The sequence below is a fragment of the Oryzias latipes genome, chromosome 6 (genome assembly GCF_053564925.1).
Source record: "Oryzias latipes strain Hd-rR chromosome 6, Olatipes_Hd-rR_3.1".
Taxonomy (NCBI): domain Eukaryota; kingdom Metazoa; phylum Chordata; class Actinopteri; order Beloniformes; family Adrianichthyidae; genus Oryzias; species Oryzias latipes.
In genome coordinates, this window is record NC_136242.1 from 11,237,371 (window position 1) to 11,255,598 (window position 18,228).

Genomic DNA, 18,228 nt, shown 5'->3' on the forward strand with positions numbered 1-18,228 from the left:
TCTTAATATTTTTTATATGAAATAATACAAATGTAAGCCAACTGACAATATGAATTTTAATAAATGTTAACTTAAGTTTTAATAATATAACTTAACTGTTGCGTAATCTGTTACACAATAATTTTTAAGTTCAGTCAACTCGCTAGGGATTACAGTGCAGACGCTAACATGAACCAGCAAGAAATCCCAAATTAACAGACTTGTGTTGTGGAAAGGTATGTTTTTCAGCTAGCAGGAATAATCAAAGTATCCGTTCTCTGTTTCAAAATGAGATTGCCACAAAACCGTATGTTATCTCATACTGGAACAGCTTTGGATGTAGAATTCAGTGGGAAAAGGTTTGGACCCTGCCACAAAAGTATTTCATCACCAATAAAATCAGAGAAATTTCTTTCAAAATTCTTCACAAATTTTATCCAGTGAAACATTTCTTTACTAAGTTTAAAAAAGATCTGGACATAAACTGTTCATTCTGTCATTCCTCACCAGAAACTGTGCCTCATCTTTTTTGGTTTTGCTCTTTCACTCAACTATTTTGGAAAGATGTGATACATTTTATAAGAACTCATCAATGTGAAAATTATAGATTATTTTACGAGCATATTATTTTTGGATATTTTACACAAGAAAGACTTAATGCAGAAAAAATATATGTAGTTAATTTACTTATAATTATGGCTAAATACTTTATACACAAGTGTAAATATGCCAACAAAAAAAACGTGTTTTATGTTTTTCAGAAAGAAATGGTTTTGTATGTGAACAGTATTAAATCTTCCACTAACAAAAAAGCTGTCAGAACAGTTGAAACATGGTCTCTCCTGAAACTTTAACAGATTCCTTTGCCTTATTATTTTTGTTTTCTTTTTGCATAACCTGTTTTACATGGTTATCATTATGTTTTTTTTGTTCATTCTCATGGCGAACGTGAAGATTGTATTTTGCACACAGTGGAGTTTTGTGTTTGGTATTTTGTATGTGCAAGATATTGTTAATAAAGTTTATTTAAAAAAAAAACGAACCGGCAAGAAGTAGCCACGGGGGTCCTGCAGCCATCGGAACCTTAACAAATATTTCATCTCCACCTCACCGTTGCCTTTTTTAAGAAATGACAGCTGGTTTTCCCACATTTATATGTAGTTATGGATCGAAAACAAGAGGAATTTGTTTTAATGTAAATGCGTGTTCCAGCGTCTACAGGAAGTGTCGCCCATAATTCACGCAAAGGCTCATGGGGGCTAGGAATAAGGTGGATACGGGTTTTCTGTTTCGGTGGCACTTCTATTACCATTATTGGTATTTGAGACATTCCTTTGTGCCTCTAGAGATGCAGACAGATTTGTGACCACTTGAGGTGAAGATAAAATATTTCTTAAGGTTCCGATGGCCTTCTTATTGGTTCGTGTTAGCGTCTGTTCAAAATGGGAGGTGGCGGCCTCTCGTCCAATCAGAGCACGAGAAATCATCTGCCTTCCGTTTCATTCAAAGTGCCTTCCTTTTCATGCAAAGTCACTTCCGTTTCATGCATACTCCTCTCTCACACACACATATAAACTCTTCCTCACACGTTCATATATACTTGTCTTTCACATACATACATTCTTTTTTAAGAGTGACAATGAGAGTGAGAATGTATGTATGTGTAAAGTAATATATATGCATGCGAGAGAGAGAATATATGAATGTGCAAGTGAGAATATATGTATGCGAAAGAGAGTATATATGACTGTGAGAGGAAGAATGTATGAATGTGAGAGAGAGAATATATGGATGCGTAAGAGAATATATGTATGCGAAAGAGAGTATATATGACTGTGAGAGCAAGCATGTATTAATGTGAGAGAGAGAATATATGGATGCGTAAGAGAATATATGTATGCGAAAGAGAGTATATATGACTGTGAGAGCAAGAATGTATGAATGTGAATGGTTCAGAATAAATAATGTCTTATACGGCCCCTCATACCTTTCTACCTGTTCGTTGTTTGCTCCTCGTGCAGCCCCCACCCCCACCCCCCGCGTGCTGTGTGTTCACAGACAGCGCAACATACGGACAGGATGGTAGGGACTCCTTGATGCAAACTTCATCAATTGCACATGGAAATTGGTGTTCTTAGTATTTGGGGGATAAAAGAATTTTTTCGGGGGGCGCTCACGTGTCCCCTACGAGATCACCACTGACTGTGTGTTTGCTGCCTTGACTTGTGTGTGTGCGCGCGCGGCGCGTACTGTCTGAACAGCCCCGATATCTCACAATGCGGAGCCCCATTCATCCTATCCTTAATACAGTGCAGTCGTCCTGTCCCCTGTGCAGAAAAACACCCCCAGAGCATGATGCTTCCACCCCCGTGCTTCACTGTAGGTATGGTGTTCTTGGGATGATGCTCCTCCTTCTTCCTCTTCCAAACACGGCGAATGGAGTTAAGACCAAAGTTCTATTTTGCTCTCATCTCACCACAAGACTTTCTCCCATGATTCCTCTGGATCATCAAGATGGTCATTGGCACACTTCAGACGGGCCTTGACATGGGCTAACTTCATCAGGGGAACCTTCTGTGCGATACATTATTTTAAACCATGACGTTTTAATGAATTACTTATAGTGGCCTTGGAAACGGTGGTCCCAGCTCTCTTCAGGTCATTGACCAGCTCCTCCCGTGTAGTTCTGGGCTGATTCTTCACCTTCCTTAGCATCCTCGATACCCCATGAGGTGAGATCTTGCAAGGGGCAAGATCTGACAATTGCTCCAACAGTTGTTCTTTTCTCACCAAGCTGCTTGGCAATTGCCCCGTAGCCACTTCCACCTTTGTGAAGGACTACCATTTTGTCTCTTGTGTCTTTTGACAGCTCTTTGGTTTTGCCCATGTTGGTAGTTAGACTTCTGACTGATTTTTGGGAGCACAGGTGCCTTTATGCAAGCTAACGACCTCAAACAGGTGCCACGAATCTAGAATCATGAGTTGAGTGGAGTTGGACTAGTTAAAAGCAGAACAGCAGGTCCTTGCTGGTCAGAAATCTATCTGATAAACAAGTGATCAAATACTTATTTGTCACAGTAATAGATAAATAAATTGTTTTTAAAAAATCGTACAACGTGAATTTCTTGCACTGTGGAAATGGACCTATGACCCCTTAGTGCCCTACCCGCCAATTTTAACCGCACCCCCCTTAGTACACACACCCCTCCCCCCTCAATATATACATCCCAACATAAACACACACACATGCACACACACACTCTCTCAAACACACATACACGCACACACATTTTGCAAGGAAGGTGGGACCTAGGACCATCTGTCCCCTGCCTCTTCCCTGGTGGGGGGTACGGGCCCCTTTGCAACGGCGGCTGTGTCCCCGGGGTGCTGGCTTCCTGGGCCCGGCGGTGCTCTCTCCGCGCGGTGGGGGGGTTCACATTACATCTGAGCCGGGGGTGTTCGTGTCCCTGGGGGGTGGGTTCTGGTCCTTGCTCCTGAGTGCTGGGCCCCGCCAAATTTCCAACTGTGGCCGAGCCTGGTCGGGCCATATTTACAACACCCCTTGTGGGCCCTCTTTTTTCCCCGGGGTTCCCCCCTCCTGGGCGGGGGCGGCGGGCCCCTGCCTCGCTCCTCCCTGGACCAACCGTTGGCCGGGCGGATGGCTGCCTGGAGTGCGGAGTGGGTCTCCCTTGGGGGGTCCTGGCCCGTACCTGGGGTTGGGGCGGGGGGATGCCCGGAAATCCTGGGTGGTGGTGGGGTGCTCGTCTGGGGCTGTGGGCGTCCTTCTCCGGTGGGGCCCTGCGTTGGGTTCTCCCGGCGCGGCGGGGGGGCTGCTCTCCTGGTTGGGCTGGGGCGGCGCCCTCTTTCCCTCCGTGCCTCCCTGCTCTCTGGCTCTGGGGGCCTTGCGGCGGCCCTGCTGGCCCTGGCCTGGGTGGCGGGCTTGGTCGCCCGGGCGGCGGTTGTTCCCTGCCGGTTCCCGTGTGGTGTTGGGGGGAATCCGGCTGCCGCTGCTGGTGCGGTGGGGGTCTTGGGGTGGGGATGGCTGGGCACTCTCCCTCCTTCTTTTCACGTTCCACCATCCATTTTAGAAGAACATAAACACTCACCTGAGCACAGGTGTCAGCTCAACAGACTGAATGACTGAAATATTTCACACTAGTTGGTTTTAAGGCATAAGTATGCGTGTGAACACTATCTGTTTTGTGTACATGTCGACAGGTGGACATTTTTGCAACTAACAAGTGTGTTTATAACATTTGAGTGTGTGTGTGGACAGGCTCCGCCCTTTTTTTTTTTTTTGTTTTTTTTTTTTTTTACATTTGAACCTTACCATAATGATTAACAACCAGTAAACTTGTTGCTTTATGCTGCTTCATGGTCTTATCCCCTTTCCCCTCCTATTATCACCCCTTACCCCCCCTCTCTCTAACGTCCCTCTCTCTTCTTCCCCTCTTTCCTTTTCCGTCCGGTCCAACACCAAAGATTTTCAGACATGTTTGAAATTAATAAAGTTTGGCCTCAATTACAAAAGGGGTTTATTCAGACATACCTTTGGTTTGTCTGAAGATTAATAACCCCTCTTGTTAAAGTAAAATATGTCCAACCCAAGAGGCCCTCAGCTCTCATCTGTCTGCCTAGCTGTTGGACAGGACAAGTTAAAAAAAAAAAAAAAAAAAAAAAAAAAAAAAAAGGAAATGGACCTATGATGAAAATCTTAGACCCCTCCATGTTTTCTAAGTGGGAGAACTTGCTAAAACACAGGGTGATCAAATACTTATTGACCTCACTGTATGTGCAGGGTTTCGAGTCCCCGAAAAGGCCTAGAATTCTAAAAGAAAAACACAGGTTTGAGTCCTGTATTAAAAGCGTCCCTGAAATAAAACAAAATAAAAAAAACAACCTTTTTTTGGTGGGATAAAGAGTGCATGTGTACGTTAAGGCTGTGGCTGTAATATTGTTTAATTTGTATATTTGGAGTGTTTTTCTGTATTTGTTTTCTTTGGGTTTCTGCTGCAGTGGGAGGTTCTGTCTTTCCTTTTTCTTTCCCACCTATAATGTGCAGATTGGGTTCCACAGTGTCCGGAGCACCTGATAAAGATAGATGATAGATGACTTTATTAATCCCACAATGGGGAAATTTCATTTCTGTGGCAACACGACATTCAGAAATAATCTATATAATATAACATCAATAAAGGACATCACAAATGACATTTATATTAGATAATTAAAAATATTACTAAAATTATTATGAAAAATCATTATCAAAAATGAGATTCTTATTAAATAAAGAAATAAATATTGAATATTAAATAAATACAGCTGCCAAAAAAACATGCGGTCTGCAAAACATGTAAACTGTAAAAAAAAACATTACAATTTTTTTCTCTGCACACTCCCTGAGGAGCCTGGAGGTGATGCTGTCAGGGCCTGTTGCCTTCCTGGCCTTTGTTCTCCTTAACTCCATCCTAACCTGATTCAGGGTGAGGCAGAGGGGGGTTGGAGGATGGGTGGGCGGTGGCTGGTCTGGTGCTGTGAGTCGTTGGGGGGGTCCCTTTGCTTGTGTTGGAAGAAGGGGAGAGTGGACTGTTTGGTGCTGAGGTGGTAACAGCTGCAGCTGGGAGGAGACGCCTGAGCTGGAAAGGTGTGAAGAGGGGGCCGTGTGCATGGAGACTGGCGGCTGGGCAGAATCAAATCTGTTGAAGAACAGGTTCAGTTCATTTGCCCAGGCTTGGTCACCTGTGACCTGGCGACCATTTCCAGCCTCAGCATGTCCTGAGATGTGTTTTAGACCCCTCCACACATCAAGGATGTTGTTCTGTTCCAGGCGCTGCTCCAGCTTCTTCCTGTAGCAGTCCTTGCTTTTCCTGATCTTATATTTCAGGTCCCTCTGTACTCTGCGTAGCTCCTCCTTGTCCCCAGAGAGAAAAGCCCTCTTCTTTTCATTTAGGAGGGTCTTAAGCTCAGGAGTAACCCAGGGCTTGTTGTTAGAAAAACACTGCACTGATTTTGTTGGCACTGTGTTTCACAAAAATTGACATAGTCCGTGATGCAGTCAGTAAGACTGTCAATGTCCTCCCCGTGTGGACTGCAGAGAACGTCCCAGTCTGTGGTGCTAAAACAGTCCCTTAGTCGCTCTGTTACCTCCTCAGTCCAGATCTTCACCGTTTTAATCTGTGGTTTCTGCTGTTTCACCACTGGAGTGTACGCGGAGGAGAGATGGACCAGGTTGTGATCAGAGCGTCCTAAAGGGGGGAGGGGGGCAGAAGCATATGCATTCTTGATGTTAGCATAGAAAAGGTCCAGAGTTTTTCTGTCCCTCGTATGACAGTTCACATACTGGGTGAAGTTGGACAGGGTGAAGGAGAGGGGGGTGCATGCATGGTTAAAGTCCCCAGAAATCAGGATCAGGGCCTGCGGGTGTTGTGTCTGCAGCTGGGACACGGTGCTGTGCACGCGCTCACAAGCGACAGCAGCGTCAGCCGACGGAGGGACGTAAACAGTCACCACCAGCACATGGGAGAACTCCCGTGGAAGGTAGTACGGCCGAATGCTGACTGCCACCAGTTCAATGTCCTTGCTGCAGTGCTGTTCTTTCACAGTGATGTGGTTCGGGTTACACCATCTGTCATTCACGAACACCGCCAGACCACCGCCTTTCTTCTTTCCGCTCTGCGCCGCGCTCCGGTCCGCCCGCACCAGCGTGAATCCATTAACTGAGACCACCGAGTTTGTCGTGTCCTGGTGGAGCCACGTCTCGGTGAAACACAGCAGGCTGCTCTCACGGTACACCCGCTGCAGACGCATGAGCGCTGTTAGCTCGTCCAGCTTGTTAGAGAGCGCATAGTAACGGATGGTAAACATGGCTTGTACCGGATTGGCTGTGGACTTCCAGCAGCAGCTTTAAAAACTGCCACATCATCTGTTGGACCCCCCCCCCCCCCCCCCCCTCCAGCTGGCAGCAGCAGAGTGTTTGATAGACATTGTTAGAGGCTTTGGTCCTTGTAATTTGAGTTTGGTCGTTTTTGTATAGTTTTGAATTTTTCATTGTAAATATATTCCCAGCTTAATTTCAGCCTGGATCCCGTGAGAGTTTTTGAGTCATTGGTGAATTTATTTTTCCTTTTTACCTTTATGTTACACCCATTTACAAACCCCTAGACAGGTGTGTGACAGTGTAAATGGAGTGAACTTGTTCGAAGCAGCGGGCAGCTGGAAAACATGTGATGTTGCTGATCAGTCAGAGTAAAACAAGATTTCATCTCATTAGGCTTTAGGTGAAAAGAACCCAGAGTCTAAAATGTATTTTACTTCTGGGAGGACCACACAACGTGTGACCCGATCAGACAATAGTTCTGACCTAGAAGCTTGCTGCACCAGGAGTGAAATTCAGTCCAGAGAGCCTAAGGAGTGTTGGTCTTTACTGTTGAAGTTTAAACTTATTGGTAAAGCCCAAGAAGTCTGATCTTCTTTATCACTTGACCAAAGTCTAGATTATGAAATTCTGAAGAAAACTGTGTTGCAGGCTTATGAACTAAGGCTTACCGACAGACTTTAGGAATGTAGTAAAAACTGACAATTTGCGCAAAAAAAGTCATTTGTGTTGTGCAACAAGTGTTGCTCTGCATGTAAAGTAAAAAGTCTTGAGAATTTAAGAGAATTATTGGAGTAGTTTAAGAAATGTTTACAGCACATGGTCATTTATTTAAATAAACAGAAAGTGACAGGTCTTATGAAAGCGGCGGTCTTGGCGGATTAGTTAATTTTGACTCACAAAAATGTGTTCCATCCAACAATAAATTTCAATAAAGTTCAAACAAAAGATCTCTCCAAAAGCAGCGCATAATTGCACGTCCACTTCTGTTGGTAGCAACCATGAATGTTTTTACTGTCATAAACCTAGAAATCTGGTTGAGACATGCCCTATTCTTAGAAAGAAAACGGACAAGAAACTCTGACTCCTACTGGTGTGGGTTTTGTTCGTTTTTTGGTTGAGAAAAGCTCTTTTGAACAAAATCCCGAGACTGGTGTGGGACCCAATTTTTTCCCCATTTATTTCTCGTGGTTGTGTATCTTTGACTGGGGGGGACAAAGATAAAGTACCAGTTACTGTTTTTAGAGACACTGGTGCTTATCAGTCATTTGTGTTGGAGTCTGTCTTGCCATTGCAGAAGAAACTTTATTTGTATCTGACTAATTATTTTGGGGTATAAAAATGAGTGTTCTTCGAGTGCCATTACATGAAGGCCATTTAGATTCTCCACCTGTTTCAGGAAGTGCTAAAGTAGCCGTTTGTTCACAGTTACCAATTAGTGGTGTTTCATTCATTATGGGAAATGACTAAACTGGTGGGCAGGTTTTTCCATCACCAGAAGTTGTTGAAAAACCTTCTGTTGCGTCTAGTACTTTTGCTTCCTCCGTGCCAAATGTGTTTCCTGTTTGCGCCGTTACACGTGGACAGGCTTGTTAGATGGGTGAAACAATAGAGTTGTCTGAGTCTTTTAAGGCTAACCTTGATGAAAGTGAGACTCTTCAGTCAACTCAAAACCATGAGTCAACGATAAGAAGTGACACTGAGTCAGGTTGCCTGAATAAGAACATGACTTTGTTACCAGAGCCATGCTGATAACAGCGCAGCAAAACGATCCTATACTTGCTGCTAGTTTTTCTTCTGCTGTGGATAACAGAGCGATACAAATGCCAAATGTCACACATTTCACAGAAAATGATTCTGATGAGACGCTTGACTCAAGATTCAAGGGACTTGGACAACATTGAACAACTGGTAGAACGAAGGAACTTCAGATTGCAGGTACTGAATCTTGCACATAGCAGTGGCCTAGCTGGACACCTTTGTGTTAAAAAGACATACCTCCACATATTGCATAATTTAATTGGCTTGGATTACGATCTTTTGTAGCAGACTGTTGTTCATGCCATACGTGTCAACTTGTGGGAAAACTAAACCAGCCTATTCCAAAGCCAATTCCTGTTCTGGGAGAGCCAGTTAAACGAGGTTTATTGGACTCTGCCAAAAACTAAATCTGGCCATCAATACATTTTAATGGTAATGTGCGCTGCAACTTGTTTTCCAGAGGCTGTTGCGCACAGTGAAGGCTAAACCTATTGAAAGCTCTCAAAGTTCAGTTAACTTGAGCTTTGACTGTAAATTTTTCAAATTTTAGACCTTGCATCGTAAGTTAGCAAAAGGGGACTGATCATCATCCTTTCAGGCCCTCTCACTCAGGATGCAGAAAGAAATAAACTTATCAGGACAAAATAACTATGCAAAACAGAGTAAAAAAAGCTAGACAACAGAACACATTTAGTCAAAAACCCACACTTAAAACCCAATCAGTCCAGACAAACGGAATGCTTTCCCACAATTCCTTGCGCTGCCGGATCTAACAGCAGAACCAAAGTTACAACTACTTAATTGATGTGATTTGAATAAAATTAAAATAACTGCCTGATAACTATGTGTTATTTTTAAGTTGACTGAATTAAAAAAAAGATTAATCTTAACTGAAGCAAATGATTAAGTTAGATCAATGTAAAAAAGTTTATCTTTCCAACATCCATATGTGGTCTTATCACCCTCTCACGGTGGAAAAAGTTTTATCTGAGCTTCTTCATCCACTAAATCATCTTCAAATGGACACGCCATGTTGTGGTTCTGTTGAGCATGCCTCCTCCTTGGAGAACAACACCTGCTGCTCATCTCTACAATCAGCACCTCCACACCTGCAGGCCATCACAGACTCTATTTCCTCCTGAGGAGGATCTCCAGCCAGCGCCAGATTATTGTTCACCCTGTGGTAACAAGTCCTTGGCTTTGAGCAATCCTTCACACTCAAGAGCAACTAAAATAACTTTTGCATCTCTTTCCAGTCTGCCTGCCTGCCTGCCAAGTCAAATTAAATAACTGAACTTCTATCAGCTTGTGTCTGCACTTGGATTCAGTTATCCACTCCCCTTTCCCAACACGCCATGCAGCTTCACCTCTCTGAAAACAAACTAACCTTCAACTAAACCTGCTCCAGACCAGGTTATGTTCAGAGCACGAGTTGCTATGGCAACTTGACATACCCGGAAACAATCCTCCATTTCTGGAACCGAATGCTGAGGTTATCTGCTTCCTTATCCTCAAACTTACCGAGGTCATTCACATCACCTGCTTTCTGGAACAGGGCCCTGGAGGTGACCATCAGGGTTATGTAATTCTTAGAAGAACCTGCATATAAGAACCTGTTATATTGTTTTGTTTAGCTTGAGCCAGGGATTTCCAAATTTTCACTCAAATGCTAAGTAAGAAAGAAAACTGTAAAAGCAATCCAGTCTTTAAAGCCCAAGACTGCTGCAGGCCATAAGGAAATAAAAACTCAGATGATTCTCTGAAAGAGCCTCAAACTATTGCACCCCCTCCTTGGTGTGTCCCACTGGGATCAGTTGTTTCAGCTGCTGATTAATTGGCTTAAACTCTGACATACAAAGAGCTGATTTAATATTTTTTTCTGCAGTAAATTTTAAGCTGTCACACCGCAGAATGATTGACAGTATGGAACACTTTTTTCTAAAGGCCCTGTTACACAACCAGTCCGTACACTGGTCATGAAATTGGTCATATGTGAGTATAAATGGAAAAAGTGAGGAAAGTTGTCTTGAAGTGAATTTCTCACAGATGTATCATCAATAAACCATGTTAAAGCCACGCAAGAAGTAGGAAATGAACCATGCAAAGAACACCTAACTCAACATCAAACAAAAACCGTGTTATTGTGCTGTTCATATGCAATTCATTAGGGATTCATACGTCAATTACACAATTGTAATGTGATACGTTTGCCGTATACACAATATGAAAAATATACATTGGTGGTACATGAGTGAAAAGTCCATTAGACATATATGGATGGATGTGGAACGGCCTTGGAAAGCCACAAATTTACTTATGCATCTATCAAAAATCACTTAATAATGGCGTATAAACTGCACAAGAAATGCTTAAATTGCATAATGTCAAACAATCAAAAGTTTAAAACATCTTAAAACTGAATTAAAACTGAATAAAGACCCATTGGCAGAGACCATCGACGGACATCTGCGCTTATGAATTGCACATGAATCACTGAAATGTCACAAGTGGAAAATGCACAAAATGTGCATTGTGGCTGTGTAAACCTGGCCTTCAACAAACAACTTTGCAAAAACCCACACAATGGGAACATCCTATATTTTTTCACCCACTGAGGACAAATCCCTGGTCCACTTGCGCCTAAGTTTTAAATGTGGAAATACTGTTAACCACTGCAAGGTGGCACAGTGGTTAGCGCTCTTGCCTTGAGCTTGGAGGCCCCGAATTCAAGTCCCAGCTGGGTTCTTTAACCAGAACACCAATGGGGGACCTTTCTGTGTGGAGTTTGCATGTTCTTGGTTGTTGCATACATTGGTTTTCATGGCTTCTTCCCATCATCCAAAAATTGGTCTCTGTATATTTTCAGACTGGTGACCTGTCCAGGATGTCCCCTGCCCGGAAGTGGCCGGGATAGGCTCCAGCAACCCAGTGACCCTAAAGGACTGAAATCCCATTCAATATCAGCAATTAATAAGCTTTTTATTGGTAGCTAAACATAGATGTGAAATAATTAAGTGAACCCCTTTCGGTTTGATTTTTTTTTTTTTGCAAACAGCAGCATTGTTTTACATGATACAAATACAGCAAAAAATCACCCTCCAAACTGTATCTTTCTCAACATCCAAATAGCCTTGTTTTATTTCTTCTTTATCCTTATTCCAACACACATGAATAAAGAGGTAAAGTGTCAGTGTTATTCTTCCATTTTCTCTAAACCATCTCACCCTCCTATTACATTACCAAATGCTTTTATTAGATCAGTCTTCAATAGAATCTTTTGGTTGTTTTTTTTAGGCAAAAATCCCCATCACTCCCACCTTTTACCCTAAGGTGTGGATGAAAAAAGTGGTTTTAGATGAACTGAAAGTAAAATAATTTTACATAAGGAAAACGTTTCTCTGTGTTTTAAGGCATGCCCAAATAAAATCTTGTCCTTTGGCCATTATATTGTAAGAAACTTGTACCGTAATCATTTATCATTCAATCAATGATTCATTCATTTCCCCCCTGGAAATGCTGACTTGAAATGAATTATGTGAAACTTCGCACAGTTGGTGAAAATGAAAATGCTCCGAAAATCCTCTTTGCATTTTTGGAGCAGAGCCGCACCAATGTGTTAATGGGTTTGTGTATGGGTGAATTGGACTATGAAAGTAAAGCGCTTTGGGCCTTCGAAGAAGGTAGAAAAGCGATTTACCATTTAATGTCCAGACACATACAGTTCTTGCCACACACGAGAGGTGAACTGGGGGCCACGGTTCGACATGATGTCTGTTCTGCCCCAAGTTTATTTGCCTCTATTTAATTAGATTTGTTTTTATTCCGATTTATCAGTCTGGCTTAAGGTTTCAATCACGGCCTCACCGCCACTTTGTGTGCTAGGTGACATGAGTGCCATCGATATAGAAGGAGGATTAGTATCTATCATTTTCAAAACTCTTTGTATTGCTAAAAAAACTATTTTAAAACATTGAAAAAACAAGAAAAATATAAATATAAGTCAACACAGAAATCTGCTGCTTGATCATATCGGCTTGGAAAAAATGTCAGCCCAAAATTCAAGTAACTTTGAATTTTCGAACTTTTTGAATTTGTAAGTAACTTTGAAAAGAATTCAGTCTCTCTGGTCTCCCATAGCTAACTCCATGACTTAAGGGGTGGGGGGCCTGGTCGTTGCTGCTCCTTGCCCTTCTGCCATGGTTCGGGGTGGGGGTTGGGCCTCCGGTGCCCGGCAGGGGGGCGATGGGGGCTCCGTTGATCAGGGGGTCGGGTCCGGTGCTGCGTGGTCCTCTGGGCTTGGGTGTGGGGGTGCGTGGTGGTGGTGGTGGTGGTGGGGGGGGGGGTTGAGTGGTGGTCTGGCTTGGCTTGGGGGGGGTGGTCCCCTTGCCTGCGCTGGGGGGGTTGGCGGGGGGCCCTGCTCGGGGGGGAGGCCTAGCGGCGCTGGATGGGCTGCCCATCTACACCTGGGGCTGGGATCAGCCCTTCCCTGGCTCTGGGACGGAATGGGTGGTGCTGGGCCTGGGGTGTCGGCGCCTCCGGGGATGGGGCCCCTGGGGCGGTGGGGGCTGGCCCCTATGCTGGGGGGGGGCTGGGGAACAGCTGTTTGACCACAGGGGGACAGTCTACCAGCTGTCCCCAACTTACCCCCTTCCTCATATAACCTCTTATTAGGGTGAAGGGTGGGGGGTTTAGCCTGCGATGCGCCTTGGGGGGGGGCTACTTGGCAGTGGTCCCGCTCCCATGGTTACCTTATGGAGTGGGCCCCCCCTCTTTCGGTTTTATTTGCACGTTAGAAATGTAGGGCCCTTGGTAGGGGGGGTGCTAGGAGGACATCACTGCGAGCAAGCAGCAGATGTCCTCCTAGCACTCTACCCGCCAATTTGAACCGCATCTTAGACATTTAGGGCCCCTTGGTTGGGAGGGTGAGGGGACATCACTGTGAGTAATCAGGAGATGTCCCCTCAGTGCCCTACCCGCTAATTTTAACTGCACCCCCCTTAGTACACACACCCCTCCCCCCTCAAGATATACATTCCAACATAAACACACACATGCACACACACACCCTCACAAACACACACCCTCTCAAACACACATCTAGCAAGGAAGGTGGGACCTATGACCATCTGTCCCCTACCCCTTCCCTGGTGGGGAGTACGGGGCCCTTGGCAACGGCGGCCATGTCCCCTGGGTGCCGGTTTCCTGGGCCTGGCGGTGCTCCCCCCCCTCGCACGGGGGGGGGGTTCACATTACACTTGAGCCGGAGGTGTCCATGTCCCTGGGGGGTGGGTTCTGGTCCTTGCCCCTGATCGCTTGGCCCCGCCAAATTTCCAACTGTGGTCGAGCCTGGTCGGGCCATGTTTACAACACCCCTTGTGGGCCCCCTTTTTCCCCGGGGTGCTCCCCTCCTGGGCGGGGGTGGCTGGCCCCTGCCTTGCTCCTCCCTGGACCAACCGTGGGCTGGGTGGGTGGCTGCCTGGAGGGCAGAGCGGGTCTCCCTTGGGGGGTCCTGGCTCGTACCTGGGGTTGGGGCAGGGGGATGCCCAGAACTCCTGGGTGGTGATGGGGTGCTCGTCTGGGGATGTGGGCACCCTTCTCGGGTGGGGCCCTGCGTTGGGCTCTTCCAGCGCGGCGGGGGGCTGCTCTCCTGGTTGGGCAGGGGCGGCGCTCACTTTCCCCCCGTGCCTCCCTGCTCTCTGGCTCTGGGGGCCTCGCGGCTTGCTGGCCCTGGCTTGGGTGGCGGATTTGGTCGCCCGGGGGGCGGTTGTTCCCTGCCTGCTGCCGTGTGGCGTTGTGAGGGTTCCGGCTGCCGCTGCGGCGGGGGTCTTGGTGTGGGGGTGGCTGGGCACTCTCCCTCCTTCTTTTCACATTCTACCATCCATTTTAGAAGAACATAAACACTCACCTGAGCACAGGTGTTAGCTCACCTTTGCACTAATAGTTTGCGTGATTGAATGAATGTAAGATTTCACACTAGTTGGTTTAAAGGCATAAGTATGCGTGTGTGAACACTGTTTTGTGTACATGTTGACATGTGGACATTTTTGCAGCTAGCAGGTGTGTTGATAACATTTGAGTGTGTGTGTGGACAGGCCCCGCCCCTTTTGAACTATATTTGAACCTTACCGTAATGATAAACAACCAGTAAACTTGTTGCTTTATGCTGCTTCATGGTCTTACCCCCCCTCCTATTATCACCCTCTTACCCCCCCTCTCTCTAACATCCCTCTCTCTCCTTTCCTTTTCCGTCCGGTCCAACACCAAAGATTTTCAAACATGATTGAAATTAATAAAGTTTGTTCTCAATTACAAAAGGGGTTTATTCAGACATACCTCTGGTTTGTCAGAAGATTCATAACCCCTCTTGTTAAAGTAAAATATGTCCAATACAAGAGGCCCTCAGTTCTCATCTGCCTGCCCAGCTGTTGGACAGGACAAGTTAAAAAAAAACAAATTGTTTTTATTCTGAAGTCATGTTTAGTTAGTTTAGACTTTTATTTTGAACGTTTTTTTTGAGTTCATGAGAGGAAGTCAATGTCAGCCATGTTAATTCAGTCTTTGCCATCCAGTCTTGTCATCTGTTGCCATCCTGCTTCTGTTTGTGCCAGAGACCTCATTGTCTTTTTACTCTTTGTGGAATGCCGAAAATAAACAGTGCTTGGAAGCTACTCCCTGACTCGACGTCTTTCAGCAAGAGTTAGGCTTATTGCTAAATCATATAAGAAACATGAGGAGAGGAGGAAAATGTCCTCCGGAAGTCTATAATGCCAGAACACATGGTCGATGAGTTGATCCACCGTTTCCAGAGCTGTCGGTAACATAGGCAGAGGGATCAACCGGCACGCCTTAGAGAAGAAGTCAACAACAGAGGGTGGTGTTACCTCTCAAACGGGGTCGATCAGTGATGAAACCATAGTTCTGTTCTGTGTGGTTAATGTGGCAAGTGGTCATAGCAGACAAAAAGCAACAACGCCACCCTGGGTGGTACCAGTTAAAAGTAATTTTATTAACAATAAAATGTATTAAAAACAAGGGACTCAATCCCACTGGGGAGGGAGAAATGGGAGGACCCTTTGAGGGCTGAGGCTTGCCAACGGAGCGCTGGGCCGACCCACGTGGAGAAGATTGGCAACCAAATAAAAAAAAAAATGTAAAAATAAATAAACGAAACACCTCTATGGTGTCAAATTAGCTCCTAAAGTATTGCGCATCAAAACAGTAAAACCGCGCATCAAAACCCCAAATCTGTGAATCAAATTGCATAAATTGAGAACCAAAACCCACAATTTCCAACCAAAAGCTATAACCCAAAGCACAATCCTATTTCTCAGATGGCGATTTGTTTCTCGCCATTCTGAAATCCTGTTTTTGAGTTGCAGTTTTATTTTGAAATTGTCTTTTTGAGTTGGGCTTTTATTTTTTGAGTTGCGCTTTTAGTTTTTGCGGTTTTGATTCTAAAACCTGTCGACACGTAAAAACAGCGACATGTCAGTCAAGGGGAGGGGAGGCGGGACATCCCTGATATCCAGAAGCCCATTGGCTGCCGAATAACACCGAGTCTTACGTCAACAGACCAGTTTAGAATGTGCCGGTAAGTTTGTCATGTTTTTCAAATCTTTTACTATATTAAACAATCAAACTTGTACTTTATTTAACCAGAGGACGCCAGCACAGTCAGATGAGGAGCTCCACCAGTAGCTGCTAGTGAAAAAAGATGTTAGAAAGTTAGATGTTCCATGACAAACTATCACCATTGTTCTCCTGTGTTAGCATGCTAGCTAGCTCAATGCTAGCGGGGTTTCCAGCTCTTTTCATGACTTTTATGGATTAAACAAAGTCGATTTTTTACCACAGTGTCAGGATCGGTCATGTCAACCTGGGAATAATTGCCCATGAATTGTCACTAGGGTTAATCAAAGATTTTTTTCAAGAAGTACATTCATGTATAATTTATAAGGTTTCTCAATATTTCTTTAGGGATTACAGATTGATTGAACAAAGCAACATATTTCTGTAAGAAAGTGACACCTTTCCTAGTTTGGCTTCAAGGTCATCCCTATTTAAAAAAAATAAATAAAATTATGATTCAGAAACACAATTTTTATTTGAGGTACCAGAACAAATTTCCCACGTGTGGGATCAATAAAGTTTTTCTGATTCTGAACTGTATTCCCAAACCATTTTATTCTCAACCTTAAAGATTGGAGGTTCACACAGGAAGTTAACTCTCACAATATGCAGCTACTGAGTATCATTTAAGGTATATATATGTTTATTCTGTATTCTCATTTTAACTTTCTTAAATACATTTTTTCTTTGTGTGCAGGATGCTGTGGACATTGGACGACAGACTAACTTAAACCAGGCAGAGCAGGAAACTGTTGGAGTTGTTCTTCCCTCTGTGGCTTGTCCTCCTCTCGGACCTGTTCAACCCTTGTGGGACATCGGAAAACCATGGCCAAGACATTAACATTTATGTACTGATCTATGCATGTCATCTCAGCAGGATGTAACAAAAAAACTAACAATGTGAACAGATCTCATCTGCCTTACAAAATACTGCCCCCCTTAAGAAAAGAAATGGCTAATAATTACCACTGGTATTTTGTTAAGCTTAATTTTTATATGTTTGACCATTAAATGTGTTTTGTACAAAAAACTGATTGTTTTGCAAAGATCTTTGAAACACAGAGTCAAGTGTATTAGATTCTGTGAAATTCTGAACCACAATTCAAAAAAATTAAAATAACTATTTTTAAAACTCCTCAAAAGACTTGAGGTGGAAAAGTCACGGTTTTCATGCAGGTACTGAGAAATGGGAAGCAGACCGTGTGCCTGGGCATGTTGTCAATGCAATCATGGTCAAAATGGACAAATATGTTAAATGCTTCTCTTTCAGTTAACAGGAGATGTCTGTGAGCCTGCTGGACAGCCTTTGCATCACACTGGGACGTCTTTGGGGCCTGCATCTGGAAAGAAACAAAAACAGCAAAGTTAATTAACCGAGAAGAGAAAGATTAAGATTAAAATTGTTTTCTTTACCTTCAAGAAGTTGTAGACATCCTCATCATAGCTGCCTCAGTATTCCTGCCTTTTTTGTTATGGCATGCATAACAACAACCCTTATAGAGAACAACAGACATACAGCAATAGTCCATTTTTAATCCACCACCTAATTAAAAAGAAACTAATAATTCTATTGATGTCTAATACTGGAATAATTTTAAGGGGAATAAAGCACGTTTTTGCTGGTCTGCTACAATTTACTCTGCTCTGATTCACTGATACCAGAATTCTGCCAGCTCTGCATAGTGCAGACACATACATTTTGTAAATATGGCACAGCAATATTGTTGCTATGTTCAATAATTCCCTCTGTCTGTAAACCCTGAAAAATATTGAGAAACCTTATAGGTTATAACATATTTGATTAACCCTAGTGACAATCCACGGGACATTATTACCAGGTTTACATGACCGATCCTGACACTGTGGTAAAAAAATGGACTTTGTTTAATCCATAAAAGTCATGAAAAGAGCTGGAAACCCCGCTAGCATTGAGCTAGCTAGCATGCTAACACAGGAGAACAATGGTGATAGTTTGTCATGGAACA

At 44.0% G+C, this 18,228-nt stretch overlaps 1 long non-coding RNA gene across 1 annotated transcript in view; it reads left to right on the forward strand.

Annotated features, from left to right (window-relative positions):
- Positions 1-18,228, forward strand: part of LOC144992425 (uncharacterized) — a 278,631-nt gene that overhangs the window by 110,332 nt on the left and 150,071 nt on the right. The window lies entirely within an intron of this gene.